At 45.7% G+C, this 17,520-nt stretch overlaps 4 non-coding genes across 4 annotated transcripts; all 4 read left to right on the forward strand.

Annotated features, from left to right (window-relative positions):
- Window positions 1-5,652: 5,652 nt before the first annotated feature.
- On the forward strand, window positions 5,653-5,725 carry trnav-aac (transfer RNA valine (anticodon AAC)). The gene has a single exon. It is a non-coding gene; the product is annotated as a tRNA-Val (tRNA).
- Window positions 5,726-9,392: 3,667 nt separating this feature from the next.
- trnar-acg (transfer RNA arginine (anticodon ACG)) lies at window positions 9,393-9,465 on the forward strand. The gene has a single exon. It is a non-coding gene; the product is annotated as a tRNA-Arg (tRNA).
- Window positions 9,466-10,372: 907 nt separating this feature from the next.
- On the forward strand, window positions 10,373-10,445 carry trnav-aac (transfer RNA valine (anticodon AAC)). Its single transcript has one exon. It is a non-coding gene; the product is annotated as a tRNA-Val (tRNA).
- A 3,667-nt stretch (window positions 10,446-14,112) lies between these two features.
- On the forward strand, window positions 14,113-14,185 carry trnar-acg (transfer RNA arginine (anticodon ACG)). The gene has a single exon. It is a non-coding gene; the product is annotated as a tRNA-Arg (tRNA).
- Window positions 14,186-17,520: the final 3,335 nt, after the last annotated feature.

The following is a 17,520-nucleotide window of genomic DNA, read 5'->3' on the forward strand; positions in this document are numbered from 1 at the left end:
TTGAACTGAATAAAATGAAACATACAGAGGGCTGCCTGAATCAACTGGAATTAGTCAATAGAGGTAAGTGAATGTCATACCCCTAGACCAACGAGCCCCGGGAAAGTAACAGAAGCACGCTGTTATTGCCATCGAAAGTCGATCTAACATCTGCGGAAAACACTGGAACAACTCAGCGAGTCAGGCGGAATTTGTCGACAGGACAACAAAGCTTGTCTTTCACCATCACCTTTCATTAAAACCGGGACGGGTTAGAAATGTCGGACGTTTTAACCAAGTCAAATCCTGGTGGGAGCAAACAGAACAACAGGAAAGCGCTCTGACAGGGTGCAAGTCAGGAGAGATTAAATGAGAAAAGGCCTAGGGTTCCCTGGCCACAGAGTAAGGTGAGCATCGAATGAGAGAATAATTACACCAGAGTATGAGGCCATTCCAGCCGCTGTGTCTGTGCCAGCTCTCAACAACTACCGCCCGGATACAAAGAAGAAGTGGAAACAAGATTCAAACCCAAATCTGCGATGGAAGGACACACAGAATGAGGGCAGCATTTACAGTGTGAGACTGTTGCACACACTATGAATGTGAAAGCTGTATTGAGCCCAGTGGAAAGATGCGCTGCTGTTCCTCGAGTGTTTGTTGAGCTTCTTTGGAACATTTCAGGAGGGCGAGGTCCGGGAGGTCAGCGTTAAGATGCAGCTCTCCAGTCAGTTCAATTCTCCACTTTGGCTCTGTGGATTAGATGGGTCACGTCCCTGTGAAGTTAACGCAGATCATGTTAAGTTCGATCTAATTTCTACATCTCATGGTTTTATATGTTGAAACATCTGTTTTTGAAAGAAACAGCAGTCGTCTTGTAATAAGTGGCCTAGCCTCTCAGCCTCACCATGCGAATCTGCAGCAACACAGTGAGGTTGCACATTGTACACGTCCGTTGATTGCCAGCTGTTTCTGTAGTGTAGTGGGTATCACATTCGCCTAACACGCGAAAAGTTCGAAACCGGGCAGAAACATCTCGTACTTCCAGTTTAGTCTGTTGCTGACTATTGCCGCAATCTCGTAACTGGTCTTCATCAACGAGGAATAGCAAAATGCATGCACCCGTATGGTTGTGGTTATTTTCGAAAGCCCTGCCTTCTCAATTTAACTTCCACTTCAAGCATAACTTATCTTCCGGTCTGTAAAGTTCGATTCCTGATTGTTTTATAAGTTGAGACATCGGTTTTAAAGAAACGGCTGTCTTCTTGTAATAAGTGACATGGCCTCTCAGACGAACCATGAGAATCTGCAGCAACACAGTGAGGTTGAACATTGCACAAGTGCATTGTTTACTGCACCGCCAGCGGTTTCTGTCGTGTAGTGGTTAGCACATTCCCCTAACATGCGAAAGGTCCCCGAGGCCATACCGGGTAGAAACAGCAAGTGCTTCTCATGTTGTGTGAGTAATGTTTGCACAAAGTACTTTTGTTCCCCCATCTCGTATGTTCGAGGATTATGAGGATTAGTCTCTCATGAGCCACTAAAATAAATTCCACATTAAGTCACAAGCACTGAACTTTCGACAGGCAATGAGAAGAAAAGGACCTTCTTATTTTGGATATGCGGAGCTAGTTCATCCACAACAGAATTTCATGCATTTACTAATGCAGATAAACCTACTTATTCACCATGTCAAACATGTCTAAATGAACGACAAATGCAACTTACTGCGGATGCTTCATTCTGAAACAAAAACAGAACATACTGGACAATCTCAGCAGGACTGACGGCCTCTGTGGAGCGAGATGGCAGCGGTCGTTCCGGGCCTGGGTGACTCTTTGTCAAAGCTGGAGAACTGGAAATGGGGTCAGATTCAGACAAATGTGGATGGGGCGGGGTTGGCGTGCCCTATTGGGCCTCGATAGAGTGGTCAGCAATAGGTGGAAAATGACGAAAAAGTCTCGGACAGAAAGAAAAAGGTAATGTAAATGAGGCTAATCAAGGCTAACAAAGTTGCTGATAGTGGCGCCTCAAGAGATCAGAATGTGTTAATAGCAGAACAAAGTAAGCAGTGTGTCAGCGAACAATTGGCGACAGGGTTGCTCAAGTAGGATGGTATGGGCTGGGGGGAGGGGCGCAATGCTGAGGGTAAAACATACCAATGGAAGGAATGAAAATAACTTGATGGAAATAAACAGATGGTGGAGGGAGAAGAGAGATTACACAGTCTGATGCTGTTGAACTGAATAAAATGAAACATACAGAGGGCTGCCTGAATCAACTGGAATTAGTCAATAGAGGTAAGTGAATGTCATACCCCTAGACCAACGAGCCCCGGGAAAGTAACAGAAGCACGCTGTTATTGCCATCGAAAGTCGATCTAACATCTGCGGAAAACACTGGAACAACTCAGCGAGTCAGGCGGAATTTGTCGACAGGACAACAAAGCTTGTCTTTCACCATCACCTTTCATTAAAACCGGGACGGGTTAGAAATGTCGGACGTTTTAACCAAGTCAAATCCTGGTGGGAGCAAACAGAACAACAGGAAAGCGCTCTGACAGGGTGCAAGTCAGGAGAGATTAAATGAGAAAAGGCCTAGGGTTCCCTGGCCACAGAGTGAGGTGAGCATCGAATGAGAGAATAATTACACCACAGTATGAGGCCATTCCAGCCGCTGTGTCTGTGCCAGCTCTCAACAACTACCGCCCGGATACAAAGAAGAAGTGGAAACAAGATTCAAACCCAAATCTGCGATGGAAGGACACACAGAATGGGGGCAGCATTTACAGTGTGAGACTGTTGCACACACTATGAGTGTGAAAGCTGTATTGAGCCCAGTGGAAAGATGCGCTGCTGTTCCTCGAGTGTTTGTTGAGCTTCTTTGGAACATTTCAGGAGGGCGAGGTCCGGGAGGTCAGCGTTAAGATGCAGCTCTCCAGTCAGTTCAATTCTCCACTTTGGCTCTGTGGATTAGATGGGTCACGTCCCTGTGAAGTTAACGCAGATCATGTTAAGTTCGATCTAATTTCTACATCTCGTGGTTTTATATGTTGAAACATCTGTTTTTGAAAGAAACAGCAGTCGTCTTGTAATAAGTGGCCTAGCCTCTCAGCCTCACCATGCGAATCTGCAGCAACACAGTGAGGTTGCACATTGTACACGTCCGTTGATTGCCAGCTGTTTCTGTAGTGTAGTGGGTATCACATTCGCCTAACACGCGAAAAGTTCGAAACCGGGCAGAAACATCTCGTACTTCCAGTTTAGTCTGTTGCTGACTATTGCCGCAATCTCGTAACTGGTCTTCATCAACGAGGAATAGCAAAATGCATGCACCCGTATGGTTGTGGTTATTTTCGAAAGCCCTGCCTTCTCAATTTAACTTCCACTTCAAGCATAACTTATCTTCAGGTCTGTAAAGTTCGATTCCTGATTGTTTTATAAGTTGAGACATCGGTTTTAAAGAAACGGCTGTCTTCTTGTAATAAGTGACATGGCCTCTCAGACGAACCATGAGAATCTGCAGCAACACAGTGAGGTTGAACATTGCACAAGTCCATTGATTACTGCACCGCCAGCGGTTTCTGTCGTGTAGTGGTTAGCACATTCCCCTAACATGCGAAAGGTCCCCGAGGCCATACCGGGTAGAAACATCAAGTGCTTCTCATGTTGTGTGAGTAATGTTTGCACAAAGTACTTTTGTTCCCCCATCTCGTATGTTCGAGGATTATGAGGATTAGTCTCTCATGAGCCATTAAAATAAATTCCACATTAAGTCACAAGCACTGAATTTTCGACAGGCAATGAGAAGAAAATGACCTTCTTATTTTGGATATTCGGAGCTAGTTCATCCACAACAGAATTTCATGCATTTACAAATGCAGATAAACATACTTATTCACCATCTCAAACATGTCTAAATGAATGCCAAATGCAACTTACTGCGGATGCTTCATTCTGAAACAAAACCAGAACATACTGGACAATCTCAGCAGGACTGACAGCCTCTGTGGAGCGAGATGGCAGCGGTCGTTCCGGGCCTGGGTGACTCTTTGTCAAAGCTGGAGAACTGGAAATGGGGTCAGATTCAGACTAATGTGGATGGGGCGGGGTTGGCGTGCCCTATTGGGCCTCGATAGAGTGGTCAGCAATAGGTGGAAAATGACGAAAATGTCACGGACAGAAAGAAAAAGGGAATGTAAATGAGGCTAATCAAGGTGCTGATAGTGGCGCCTCAAGAGATCAGAATGTGTTAATCGCAGAAAGTAAGCAGTGTGTCAGCGAACAATTGGCGACAGGGATCAGATTGCTCAAGTAGGATGGTATGGGCTGGGGGAGGGGGGCAATGCTGAGGGTAAAACATATCAATGCAAGGAATTAAAATAAGATGATGGATACAGATGGTGGAGGGGGAAGAAGCAGATGGTGGAGGGGGAAGAGAGGTTACACAGTCTGATGTTGTTGAACTGAATAAAATGAAACATACAGAGAGCTGCCTGAATCTACTGGAATAAGTCAATAGAAGTAAGTGAATATCCACACATAGACAAGCTTTTAGAAAATGTCTTGATTGTCTCGGGAACGTATTGGTTCCCTGCTGTGTGAGCTCAGCTTCTCAAAGGAAACCCAATGTGAATGAATCCCGCCGAATGCGCCACAGAGGCTCAACAAGGAATAGCAAAATGCATGCACCCGGCTGGGCAAGTGGCGCAATGGATAACGCGTCTGACTACGAATCAGGACATTCCAGGTTCGACTCCTGGCTGGCTCGGAATTCGAACTTTTGGCGTGCGCTTTAACTCACTGGGTGGGACAGCTGATTCTTGATGCAGAGCAAGTGAGCAGAACGTCTTCAATTCTCGTATCGAAAGTTGATCCGACATCTGCGGAAGATACTGGAACAACTCAGCGAGTCAGGCGGGATTTGTCGACAGGACAACACAGCTCGCCTTTCACCATCACTTTTCGTTAAAACCGGGACGGGTTAGAAATGTCGGACGTTTTAACCAAGTCAAATCCCGGTGGGAGCAAACAGAATAACAGGAAAGCGCTCTGACAGGGTGCAAGTCAGGAGAGATGAAATGAGAAAAGGCCTAGGGTTCCCTGGCCACAGAGTGAGGTGAGCATCGAATGAGAGAATAATTACACCACAGTATGAGGCCATTCCAGCCGCTGTGTCTGTGCCAGCTCTCAGCAACTACCGCCCGGATACAAAGACGAAGTGGAAACAAGATTCAAACCCAAATCTGCGATGGTAGTACACACAGAATGGGGGCAGCATTTACAGTGTGAGACGGTTGCACACACTATGAGTGTGAAAGCTGTATTGAGCCCAGTGGAAAGATGCGCTGCTGTTCCTCGAGTGTTTGTTGAGCTTCTTTGGAACATTTCAGGAGGCCGAGGTCCGGAAGGTCAGCGTTAAGATGCAGCTCTCCAGTCAGTTCAATTCTCCACTTTGGCTCTGTGGATTAGATGGGTCACGTCCCTGTGAAGTTAACGCAGATCATGTTAAGTTCGATCTAATTTCTACATCTCGTGGTTTTATATGTTGAAACATCTGTTTTTGAAAGAAACAGCAGTCGTCTTGTAATAAGTGGCCTAGCCTCTCAGCCTCACCATGCGAATCTGCAGCAACACAGTGAGGTTGCACATTGTACACGTCCGTTGATTGCCAGCTGTTTCTGTAGTGTAGTGGTTATCACATTCGCCTAACACACGAAAAGTCCCCGGTTCGAAACCGGGCAGAAACATCTCGTATTTCCAGTTTAGTCTGTTGCTGACTATTGCCGCAATCTCGTAACTGGTCTTCATCAACGAGGAATAGCAAAATGCATGCACCCATCTGGTTGTGGTTATTTACGAAAGCCCTGCATTCTCAATTTAAATTCCACTTCAAGCAAAACATAACTTATCTTCAGGTCTGTAAAGTTCGATTCCTGATTGTTTTATAAGTTGAGACATCGGTTTTAAAGAAACGGCTGTCTTCTTGTAATAAGTGACATGGCCTCTCAGACGAACCATGAGAATCTGCAGCAACACAGTGAGGTTGAACATTGCACAAGTCCATTGATTACTGCACCGCCAGCGGTTTCTGTAGTGTAGTGGTTAGCACATTCCCCTAACATGCGAAAGGTCCCCGGGGCCATACCGGGTAGAAACATCAAGTGCTTCTCATGTTGTGTGAGGAATGTTTGCACAAAGTACTTGTGTTCCCCATCTCGTATGTTCTAGGATTATGAGGATTAGTCTCTCATGAGCCACTAAAATAAATTCCACATTAAGTCACAAGCACTGAATTTTCGACAGGCAATGAGAAGAAAAGGACCTTCTTATTTTGGATATGCGGAGCTAGTTCATCCACAACAGAATTTCATGCATTTACTAATGCAGATAAACCTACTTATTCACCATGTCAAACATGTCTAAATGAACGACAAATGCAACTTACTGCGGATGCTTCATTCTGAAACAAAAACAGAACATACTGGACAATCTCAGCAGGACTGACGGCCTCTGTGGAGCGAGATGGCAGCGGTCGTTCCGGGCCTGGGTGACTCTTTGTCAAAGCTGGAGAACTGGAAATGGGGTCAGATTCAGACAAATGTGGATGGGGCGGGGTTGGAGTGCCCTATTGGGCCTCGATAGAGTGGTCAGCAATAGGTGGAAAATGACGAAAAAGTCTCGGACAGAAAGAAAAAGGGAATGTAAATGAGGCTAATCAAGGCTAACAAAGTTGCTGATAGTGGCGCCTCAAGAGATCAGAATGTGTTAATAGCAGAACAAAGTAAGCAGTGTGTCAGCGAACAATTGGCGACAGGGTTGCTCAAGTAGGATGGTATGGGCTGGGGGGAGGGGCGCAATGCTGAGGGTAAAACATACCAATGGAAGGAATGAAAATAACTTGATGGAAATAAACAGATGGTGGAGGGAGAAGAGAGATTACACAGTCTGATGCTGTTGAACTGAATAAAATGAAACATACAGAGGGCTGCCTGAATCAACTGGAATTAGTCAATAGAGGTAAGTGAATGTCATACCCCTAGACCAACGAGCCCCGGGAAAGTAACAGAAGCACGCTGTTATTGCCATCGAAAGTCGATCTAACATCTGCGGAAAACACTGGAACAACTCAGCGAGTCAGGCGGAATTTGTCGACAGGACAACAAAGCTTGTCTTTCACCATCACCTTTCATTAAAACCGGGACGGGTTAGAAATGTCGGACGTTTTAACCAAGTCAAATCCTGGTGGGAGCAAACAGAACAACAGGAAAGCGCTCTGACAGGGTGCAAGTCAGGAGAGATTAAATGAGAAAAGGCCTAGGGTTCCCTGGCCACAGAGTAAGGTGAGCATCGAATGAGAGAATAATTACACCACAGTATGAGGCCATTCCAGCCGCTGTGTCTGTGCCAGCTCTCAACAACTACCGCCCGGATACAAAGAAGAAGTGGAAACAAGATTCAAACCCAAATCTGCGATGGAAGGACACACAGAATGGGGGCAGCATTTACAGTGTGAGACTGTTGCACACACTATGAGTGTGAAAGCTGTATTGAGCCCAGTGGAAAGATGCGCTGCTGTTCCTCGAGTGTTTGTTGAGCTTCTTTGGAACATTTCAGGAGGGCGAGGTCCGGGAGGTCAGCGTTAAGATGCAGCTCTCCAGTCAGTTCAATTCTCCACTTTGGCTCTGTGGATTAGATGGGTCACGTCCCTGTGAAGTTAACGCAGATCATGTTAAGTTCGATCTAATTTCTACATCTCGTGGTTTTATATGTTGAAACATCTGTTTTTGAAAGAAACAGCAGTCGTCTTGTAATAAGTGGCCTAGCCTCTCAGCCTCACCATGCGAATCTGCAGCAACACAGTGAGGTTGCACATTGTACACGTCCGTTGATTGCCAGCTGTTTCTGTAGTGTAGTGGGTATCACATTCGCCTAACACGCGAAAAGTTCGAAACCGGGCAGAAACATCTCGTACTTCCAGTTTAGTCTGTTGCTGACTATTGCCGCAATCTCGTAACTGGTCTTCATCAACGAGGAATAGCAAAATGCATGCACCCGTATGGTTGTGGTTATTTTCGAAAGCCCTGCCTTCTCAATTTAACTTCCACTTCAAGCATAACTTATCTTCAGGTCTGTAAAGTTCGATTCCTGATTGTTTTATAAGTTGAGACATCGGTTTTAAAGAAACGGCTGTCTTCTTGTAATAAGTGACATGGCCTCTCAGACGAACCATGAGAATCTGCAGCAACACAGTGAGGTTGAACATTGCACAAGTGCATTGTTTACTGCACCGCCAGCGGTTTCTGTCGTGTAGTGGTTAGCACATTCCCCTAACATGCGAAAGGTCCCCGAGGCCATACCGGGTAGAAACATCAAGTGCTTCTCATGTTGTGTGAGTAATGTTTGCACAAAGTACTTTTGTTCCCCCATCTCGTATGTTCGAGGATTATGAGGATTAGTCTCTCATGAGCCACTAAAATAAATTCCACATTAAGTCACAAGCACTGAACTTTCGACAGGCAATGAGAAGAAAATGACCTTCTTATTTTGGATATTCGGAGCTAGTTCATCCACAACAGAATTTCATGCATTTACAAATGCAGATAAACATACTTATTCACCATCTCAAACATGTCTAAATGAACGACAAACGCAACTTACTGCGGATGCTTCATTCTGAAACAAAAACAGAACATACTGGACAATCTCAGCAGGACTGACAGCCTCTGTGGAGCGAGATGGCAGCGGTCGTTCCGGGCCTGGGTGACTCTTTGTCAAAGCTGGAGAACTGGAAATGGGGTCAGATTCAGACTAATGTGGATGGGGCGGGGTTGGCGTGCCCTATTGGGCCTCGATAGAGTGGTCAGCAATAGGTGGAAAATGACGAAAATGTCTCGGACAGAAAGAAAAAGGGAATGTAAATGAGGCTAATCAAGGTGCTGATAGTGGCGCCTCAAGAGATCAGAATGTGTTAATCGCAGAAAGTAAGCAGTGTGTCAGCGAACAATTGGCGACAGGGATCAGATTGCTCAAGTAGGATGGTATGGGCTGGGGGAGGGGGGCAATGCTGAGGGTAAAACATATCAATGCAAGGAATTAAAATAAGATGATGGATACAGATGGTGGAGGGGGAAGAAGCAGATGGTGGAGGGGGAAGAGAGGTTACACAGTCTGATGTTGTTGAACTGAATAAAATGAAACATACAGAGAGCTGCCTGAATCTACTGGAATAAGTCAATAGAAGTAAGTGAATATCCACACATAGACAAGCTTTTAGAAAATGTCTTGATTGTCTCGGGAACGTATTGCTTCCCTGCTGTGTGAGCTCAGCTTCTCAAAGGAAACCCAATGTGAATGAATCCCGCCGAATGCGCCACAGAGGCTCAATAAGGAATAGCAAAATGCATTCACCCGGCTGGGCCAGTGGCGCAATGGATAACGCGTCTGACTACGAATCAGGAGATTCCAGGTTCGACTCCTGGCTGGCTCGGAATTCCAACTTTTGGCGTGCGCTTTAATTCACTGGGTGGGACAGCTGATTCTTGATGCAGAGCAAAGTGAGCAGAACGTCTTCAATTCTCGTATCGAAAGTTGATCCGACATCTGCGGAAGATACTGGAACAACTCAGCGAGTCAGGCGGGATTTGTCGACAGGACAACACAGCTCGTCTTTCACCATCACTTTTCGTTAAAACCGGGACGGGTTAGAAATGTCGGACGTTTTAACCAAGTCAAATCCCGGTGGGAGCAAACAGAATAACAGGAAAGCGCTCTGACAGGGTGCAAGTCAGGAGAGATGAAATGAGAAAAGGCCTAGGGTTCCCTGGCAACAGAGTGAGGTGAGCATCGAATGAGAGAATAATTACACCACAGTATGAGGCCATTCCAGCCGCTGTGTCTGTGCCAGCTCTCAGCAACTACCGCCCGGATACAAAGACGAAGTGGAAACAAGATTCAAACCCAAATCTGCGATGGCAGTACACACAGAATGGGGGCAGCATTTACAGTGTGAGACGGTTGCACACACTATGAGTGTGAAAGCTGTATTGAGCCCAGTGGAAAGATACGCTGCTGTTCCTCGAGTGTTTGTTGAGCTTCTTTGGAACATTTCAGGAGGCCGAGGTCCGGAAGGTCAGCGTTAAGATGCAGCTCTCCAGTCAGTTCAATTCTCCACTTTGGCTCTGTGGATTAGATGGGTCACGTCCCTGTGAAGTTAACGCAGATCATGTTAAGTTAGATCTAATTTCTACATCTCGTGGTTTTATATGTTGAAACATCTGTTTTTGAAAGAAACAGCAGTCGTCTTGTAATAAGTGGCCTAGCCTCTCAGCCTCACCATGCGAATCTGCAGCAACACAGTGAGGTTGCACATTGTACACGTCCGTTGATTGCCAGCTGTTTCTGTAGTGTAGTGGTTATCACATTCGCCTAACACACGAAAGGTCCCCGGTTCGAAACCGGGCAGAAACGTCTCGTATTTCCAGTTTAGTCTGTTGCTGACTATTGCCGCAATCTCGTAACTAGTCTTCATCAACGAGGAATAGCAAAATGCATGCACCCGTCTGGTTGTGGTTATTTACGAAAGCCCTGCATCCTCAATTTAACTTCCACTTCAAGCAAAACATAACTTATCTTCAGGTCTGTAAAGTTCGATTCCTGATTGTTTTATAAGTTGAGACATCGGGTTTAAAGAAACGGCTGTCTTCTTGTAATAAGTGACATGGCCTCTCAGACGAACCATGAGAATCTGCAGCAACACAGTGAGGTTGAACATTGCACAAGTCCATTGATTACTGCACCGCCAGCGGTTTCTGTAGTGTAGTGGTTAGCACATTCCCCTAACATGCGAAAGGTCCCCGGGGCCATACCGGGTAGAAACATCAAGTGCTTCTCATGTTGTGTGAGGAATGTTTGCACAAAGTACTTGTGTTCCCCATCTCGTATGTTCTAGGATTATGAGGATTAGTCTCTCATGAGCCACTAAAATAAATTCCACATTAAGTCACAAGCACTGAATTTTCGACAGGCAATGAGAAGAAAAGGACCTTCTTATTTTGGATATGCGGAGCTAGTTCATCCACAACAGAATTTCATGCATTTACTAATGCAGATAAACCTACTTATTCACCATGTCAAACATGTCTAAATGAACGACAAATGCAACTTACTGCGGATGCTTCATTCTGAAACAAAAACAGAACATACTGGACAATCTCAGCAGGACTGACGGCCTCTGTGGAGCGAGATGGCAGCGGTCGTTCCGGGCCTGGGTGACTCTTTGTCAAAGCTGGAGAACTGGAAATGGGGTCAGTTTCAGACAAATGTGGATGGGGCGGGGTTGGCGTGCCCTATTGGGCCTCGATAGAGTGGTCAGCAATAGGTGGAAAATGACGAAAAAGTCTCGGACAGAAAGAAAAAGGGAATGTAAATGAGGCTAATCAAGGCTAACAAAGTTGCTGATAGTGGCGCCTCAAGAGATCAGAATGTGTTAATAGCAGAACAAAGTAAGCAGTGTGTCAGCGAACAATTGGCGACAGGGTTGCTCAAGTAGGATGGTATGGGCTGGGGGGAGGGGCGCAATGCTGAGGGTAAAACATACCAATGGAAGGAATGAAAATAACTTGATGGAAATAAACAGATGGTGGAGGGAGAAGAGAGATTACACAGTCTGATGCTGTTGAACTGAATAAAATGAAACATACAGAGGGCTGCCTGAATCAACTGGAATTAGTCAATAGAGGTAAGTGAATGTCATACCCCTAGACCAACGAGCCCCGGGAAAGTAACAGAAGCACGCTGTTATTGCCATCGAAAGTCGATCTAACATCTGCGGAAAACACTGGAACAACTCAGCGAGTCAGGCGGAATTTGTCGACAGGACAACAAAGCTTGTCTTTCACCATCACCTTTCATTAAAACCGGGACGGGTTAGAAATGTCGGACGTTTTAACCAAGTCAAATCCTGGTGGGAGCAAACAGAACAACAGGAAAGCGCTCTGACAGGGTGCAAGTCAGGAGAGATTAAATGAGAAAAGGCCTAGGGTTCCCTGGCCACAGAGTAAGGTGAGCATCGAATGAGAGAATAATTACACCACAGTATGAGGCCATTCCAGCCGCTGTGTCTGTGCCAGCTCTCAACAACTACCGCCCGGATACAAAGAAGAAGTGGAAACAAGATTCAAACCCAAATCTGCGATGGAAGGACACACAGAATGGGGGCAGCATTTACAGTGTGAGACTGTTGCACACACTATGAGTGTGAAAGCTGTATTGAGCCCAGTGGAAAGATGCGCTGCTGTTCCTCGAGTGTTTGTTGAGCTTCTTTGGAACATTTCAGGAGGGCGAGGTCCGGGAGGTCAGCGTTAAGATGCAGCTCTCCAGTCAGTTCAATTCTCCACTTTGGCTCTGTGGATTAGATGGGTCACGTCCCTGTGAAGTTAACGCAGATCATGTTAAGTTCGATCTAATTTCTACATCTCGTGGTTTTATATGTTGAAACATCTGTTTTTGAAAGAAACAGCAGTCGTCTTGTAATAAGTGGCCTAGCCTCTCAGCCTCACCATGCGAATCTGCAGCAACACAGTGAGGTTGCACATTGTACACGTCCGTTGATTGCCAGCTGTTTCTGTAGTGTAGTGGTTATCACATTCGCCTAACACGCGAAAAGTTCGAAACCGGGCAGAAACATCTCGTACTTCCAGTTTAGTCTGTTGCTGACTATTGCCGCAATCTCGTAACTGGTCTTCATCAACGAGGAATAGCAAAATGCATGCACCCGTATGGTTGTGGTTATTTTCGAAAGCCCTGCCTTCTCAATTTAACTTCCACTTCAAGCATAACTTATCTTCAGGTCTGTAAAGTTCGATTCCTGATTGTTTTATAAGTTGAGACATCGGTTTTAAAGAAACGGCTGTCTTCTTGTAATAAGTGACATGGCCTCTCAGACGAACCATGAGAATCTGCAGCAACACAGTGAGGTTGAACATTGCACAAGTGCATTGTTTACTGCACCGCCAGCGGTTTCTGTCGTGTAGTGGTTAGCACATTCCCCTAACATGCGAAAGGTCCCCGAGGCCATACCGGGTAGAAACATCAAGTGCTTCTCATGTTGTGTGAGTAATGTTTGCACAAAGTACTTTTGTTCCCCCATCTCGTATGTTCGAGGATTATGAGGATTAGTCTCTCATGAGCCACTAAAATAAATTCCACATTAAGTCACAAGCACTGAACTTTCGACAGGCAATGAGAAGAAAATGACCTTCTTATTTTGGATATTCGGAGCTAGTTCATCCACAACAGAATTTCATGCATTTACAAATGCAGATAAACATACTTATTCACCATCTCAAACATGTCTAAATGAACGACAAACGCAACTTACTGCGGATGCTTCATTCTGAAACAAAAACAGAACATACTGGACAATCTCAGCAGGACTGACAGCCTCTGTGGAGCGAGATGGCAGCGGTCGTTCCGGGCCTGGGTGACTCTTTGTCAAAGCTGGAGAACTGGAAATGGGGTCAGATTCAGACTAATGTGGATGGGGCGGGGTTGGCGTGCCCTATTGGGCCTCGATAGAGTGGTCAGCAATAGGTGGAAAATGACGAAAATGTCTCGGACAGAAAGAAAAAGGGAATGTAAATGAGGCTAATCAAGGTGCTGATAGTGGCGCCTCAAGAGATCAGAATGTGTTAATCGCAGAAAGTAAGCAGTGTGTCAGCGAACAATTGGCGACAGGGATCAGATTGCTCAAGTAGGATGGTATGGGCTGGGGGAGGGGGGCAATGCTGAGGGTAAAACATATCAATGCAAGGAATTAAAATAAGATGATGGATACAGATGGTGGAGGGGGAAGAAGCAGATGGTGGAGGGGGAAGAGAGGTTACACAGTCTGATGTTGTTGAACTGAATAAAATGAAACATACAGAGAGCTGCCTGAATCTACTGGAATAAGTCAATAGAAGTAAGTGAATAACCACACATAGACAAGCTTTTAGAAAATGTCTTGATTGTCTCAGGAACGTATTGCTTCCCTGCTGTGTGAGCTCAGCTTCTCAAAGGAAACCCAATGTGAATGAATCCCGCCGAATGCGCCACAGAGGCTCAATAAGGAATAGCAAAATGCATGCACCCGGCTGGGCCAGTGGCGCAATGGATAACGCGTCTGACTACGAATCAGGAGATTCCAGGTTCGACTCCTGGCTGGCTCGGAATTCGAACTTTTGGCGTGCGCTTTAACTCACTGGGTGGGACAGCTGATTCTTGATGCAGAGCAAAGTGAGCAGAACGTCTTCAATTCTCGTATCGAAAGTTGATCCGACATCTGCGGAAGATACTGGAACAACTCAGCGAGTCAGGCGGGATTTGTCGACAGGACAACACAGCTCGTCTTTCACCATCACTTTTCATTAAAACCGGGACGGGTTAGAAATGTCGGACGTTTTAACCAAGTCAAATCCCGGTGGGAGCAAACAGAATAACAGGAAAGCGCTCTGACAGGGTGCAAGTCAGGAGAGATGAAATGAGAAAAGGCCGAGGGTTCCCTGGCCACAGAGTGAGGTGAGCATCGAATGAGAGAATAATTACACCACAGTATGAGGCCATTCCAGCCGCTGTGTCTGTGCCAGCTCTCAGCAACTACCGCCCGGATACAAAGACGAAGTGGAAACAAGATTCAAACCCAAATCTGCGATGGCAGTACACACAGAATGGGGGCAGCATTTACAGTGTGAGACGGTTGCACACACTATGAGTGTGAAAGCTGTATTGAGCCCAGTGGAAAGATGCGCTGCTGTTCCTCGAGTGTTTGTTGAGCTTCTTTGGAACATTTCAGGAGGCCGAGGTCCGGAAGGTCAGCGTTAAGATGCAGCTCTCCAGTCAGTTCAATTCTCCACTTTGGCTCTGTGGATTAGATGGGTCACGTCCCTGTGAAGTTAACGCAGATCATGTTAAGTTCGATCTAATTTCTACATCTCGTGGTTTTATATGTTGAAACATCTGTTTTTGAAAGAAACAGCAGTCGTCTTGTAATAAGTGGCTTAGCCTCTCAGCCTCACCATGCGAATCTGCAGCAACACAGTGAGGTTGCACATTGTACACGTCCGTTGATTGCCAGCTGTTTCTGTAGTGTAGTGGTTATCACATTCGCCTAACGCGCGAAAAGTCCCCGGTTCGAAACAGGTCAGAAACATCTCGTATTTCCAGTTTAGTCTGTTGCAGACTATTGCAGCAATCTCGTAACTGGTCTTCATCAACGAGGAATAGCAAAATCCATGGACCCGTCTGGTTGTGGTTATTTACGAAAGCCCTGCGTTCTCAATTTAACTTCCACTTCAAGCAAAACATAACTTATCTTCAGGTCTGTAAATTTCGATTCTTGATTGTTTTATAAGTTGAGACATCGGTTTTAAAGAAACGGCTGTCTTCTTGTAATAAGTGACATGGCCTCTCAGACGAACCATGAGAATCTGCAGCAACACAGTGAGGTTGAACATTGCACAAGTCCATTGATTACTGCACCGCCAGCGGTTTCTGTAGTGTAGTGGTTAGCACATTCCCCTAACATGCGAAAGGTCCCCGGGGCCATACCGGGTAGAAACATCAAGTGCTTCTCATGTTGTGTGAGGGATGTTTGCACAAAGTACTTGTGTTCCCCATCTCGTATGTTCTAGGATTATGAGGATTAGTCTCTCATGAGCCACTAAAATAAATTCCACATTAAGTCACAAGCACTGAATTTTCGACAGGCAATGAGAAGAAAAGGACCTTCTTATTTTGGATATGCGGAGCTAGTTCATCCACAACAGAATTTCATGCATTTACTAATGCAGATAAACCTACTTATTCACCATGTCAAACATGTCTAAATGAACGACAAATGCAACTTACTGCGGATGCTTCATTCTGAAACAAAAACAGAACATACTGGACAATCTCAGCAGGACTGACGGCCTCTGTGGAGCGAGATGGCAGCGGTCGTTCCGGGCCTGGGTGACTCTTTGTCAAAGCTGCAGAACTGGAAATGGGGTCAGATTCAGACAAATGTGGATGGGGCGGGGTTGGCGTGCCCTATTGGGCCTCGATAGAGTGGTCAGCAATAGGTGGAAAATGACGAAAAAGTCTCGGACAGAAAGAAAAAGGGAATGTAAATGAGGCTAATCAAGGCTAACAAAGTTGCTGATAGTGGCGCCTCAAGAGATCAGAATGTGTTAATAGCAGAACAAAGTAAGCAGTGTGTCAGCGAACAATTGGCGACAGGGTTGCTCAAGTAGGATGGTATGGGCTGGGGGGAGGGGCGCAATGCTGAGGGTAAAACATACCAATGGAAGGAATGAAAATAACTTGATGGAAATAAACAGATGGTGGAGGGAGAAGAGAGATTACACAGTCTGATGCTGTTGAACTGAATAAAATGAAACATACAGAGGGCTGCCTGAATCAACTGGAATTAGTCAATAGAGGTAAGTGAATGTCATACCCCGAGACCAACGAGCCACGGGAAAGTAACAGAAGCACGCTGTTATTGCCATCGAAAGTCGATCTAACATCTGCGGAAAACACTGGAACAACTCAGCGAGTCAGGCGGAATTTGTCGACAGGACAACAAAGCTTGTCTTTCACCATCACCTTTCATTAAAACCGGGACGGGTTAGAAATGTCGGACGTTTTAACCAAGTCAAATCCTGGTGGGAGCAAACAGAACAACAGGAAAGCGCTCTGACAGGGTGCAAGTCAGGAGAGATTAAATGAGAAAAGGCCTAGGGTTCCCTGGCCACAGAGTGAGGTGAGCATCGAATGAGAGAATAATTACACCACAGTATGAGGCCATTCCAGCCGCTGTGTCTGTGCCAGCTCTCAACAACTACCGCCCGGATACAAAGAAGAAGTGGAAACAAGATTCAAACCCAAATCTGCGATGGAAGGACACACAGAATGGGGGCAGCATTTACAGTGTGAGACTGTTGCACACACTATGAGTGTGAAAGCTGTATTGAGCCCAGTGGAAAGATGCGCTGCTGTTCCTCGAGTGTTTGTTGAGCTTCTTTGGAACATTTCAGGAGGGCGAGGTCCGGGAGGTCAGCGTTAAGATGCAGCTCTCCAGTCAGTTCAATTCTCCACTTTGGCTCTGTGGATTAGATGGGTCACGTCCCAGTGAAGTTAACGCAGATCATGTTAAGTTCGATCTAATTTCTACATCTCGTGGTTTTATATGTTGAAACATCTGTTTTTGAAAGAAACAGCAGTCGTCTTGTAATAAGTGGCCTAGCCTCTCAGCCTCACCATGCGAATCTGCAGCAACACAGTGAGGTTGCACATTGTACACGTCCGTTGATTGCCAGCTGTTTCTGTAGTGTAGTGGTTATCACATTCGCCTAACACGCGAAAAGTTCGAAACCGGGCAGAAACATCTCGTACTTCCAGTTTAGTCTGTTGCTGACTATTGCCGCAATCTCGTAACTGGTCTTCATCAACGAGGAATAGCAAAAATGCATGCACCCGTATGGTTGTGGTTATTTTCGAAAGCCCTGCCTTCTCAATTTAACTT

Source organism: Scyliorhinus torazame, chromosome 5, assembly GCF_047496885.1.
Source record: "Scyliorhinus torazame isolate Kashiwa2021f chromosome 5, sScyTor2.1, whole genome shotgun sequence".
Classification (NCBI taxonomy): domain Eukaryota; kingdom Metazoa; phylum Chordata; class Chondrichthyes; order Carcharhiniformes; family Scyliorhinidae; genus Scyliorhinus; species Scyliorhinus torazame.